Below are 1846 nucleotides of genomic sequence, written 5' to 3'. Positions count from 1 at the left end.
CACTTGGCACCATACATAGTTATCACAAGTATTATAAATATGCAGATGATATTAGAATATTTGGAAATAATTTATTCATTTCAAAGCTTGCTTTTAAGCTTTTTTAGATTGGATCATATCTGTCTTTAAAGTAGAGCTAATTTCTTTTCTACTACTGAGGCTATAATTTTCTGAGTTCTCTGAGTACTTAGTCCAGTGCCCTATGAAGTACAAAGTTTTCCTACCCTGGTTGGTGAAAAGACAAAGTATTCAAGTGACATTGCTCTCCAAGGATTTTGGATGTTTCTGTCCTTAGCCTAAGATAGTTAGCTTTTTCATTATTATGCTGATCAGTACTCAGCTGAAGACTTAGGGAGACCCCTTGGAGATCTCTGGAGCTCTGTCTTTATGCAACTCTCTCCTTTCTGTTAATTTTCCCTTTAAACTTTAGCCACCTTGGCCTCCTTGGACCTCCAATTCCATATTCTTAACTCAGGGAGGCTGTTGGATTCTCTCTGCCTGTGTGGTGGCCTGGAAACTCTGTCTTGACAGTAAGCTGTGGCAGTCATAGAGCTTGCCTCCTCAATTTCCCCTTTTATAGAAATCATTGTCTTATGCCTGATATTTAATATCTGAAAACCCTTAGAGTATACATTTTGTTATGATCTTAATTACTTCAGGTGGGAGGGTGAATATATTCCCTATTACTCCACCTTGGCCAGAAGCAGATGTCTCATAACAACCACATTTAATTACCATTCCCTGTCTAAATTGTATAGTAGTTTTTAAACTCAACTTCCTGCTTCCAATATTGACCTCTACTGATTCTGCATGTTTTCCAGATTAAACTTTTTAAAACACTTCCCTAAGAAACCAAGCAATCTCTTTTAAAAAAAATCTTTAATGATCATATTGTATCCAAACTCCCTTTCTGTTGTTTAAGATCTCTTAGCAAAAGACAAGGCATTTTATCCTTTTGTTTTTTATTCCATTGGACAGACAGAAGATAAAGAGAAGAAATTTACTTAGACACCTTTCCTTTTTCCCTTTGAGGACTATCTCTGTTACTGTAGCCCTTATGTGCATAATCTATAATCCTAGCTGAGACTGAAGGTCAGACAGTGGAGAAGTATGTAGCTGACAGTCAAAACCTGTGATGGTAGATAGAATTGTGTCTTATTTATTTGAATCCTTACAGTGTAATGTATCAGGTATATATTTAATAAATACACATTCTATATAAACCACAGTACATGGCATAAAAGTGTCTACATAATAGTTTTATAAAAAATATTTCTTGGCTAAGCAAGCAATAAATGTCAACCCTTAAAAATGTATAAAAACATCAACTTACACCATACACCAAAATAAATTCAAGGTGGATAGAAGACTTAAATATAAGCCGTGAAACCATTAAAGCCCTAGAGGAGAGCATTAGCAGGAAAATCTCAGATATTTCACATAGCAATATTTTTACTGATACATTCCTTAGAGCAAGGGACATAAAGGAAAGAATAAAGAAATGGGATCTCATCAAAATTAAAAGCTTCTGCATGGCTGAGGAAAACAGTATCAAGAAAAAAAGAAGCAACTGTTTGGGAAAACATATTTGCCAATGATACCTCAGACAAAGGTTTAATCTCCAAAATATACAAAGAACTCACACGACTCCACTCAAAGAAGACAAGCAACCCAATTAAAAAGTGGGCAAAGGACTTGAACAGAAACTTCTCCAAGGAGGACATACAGAGGATCCAGGGACACATGAAAAGATGCTAGATATCACTAGCTAACAGAGAGATGCAAATTAAAACCACAATGAGATACCACTTTACACCAGTCAGAATGGCTATCATAAACAAAGAAA

Source organism: Sturnira hondurensis, unplaced genomic scaffold (genome assembly GCF_014824575.4).
Source record: "Sturnira hondurensis isolate 20B ecotype Veracruz unplaced genomic scaffold, ASM1482457v3 Scaffold0016864, whole genome shotgun sequence".
Classification (NCBI taxonomy): Eukaryota; Metazoa; Chordata; class Mammalia; order Chiroptera; family Phyllostomidae; genus Sturnira; species Sturnira hondurensis.
This window is presented reverse-complemented; position numbering follows the sequence as displayed.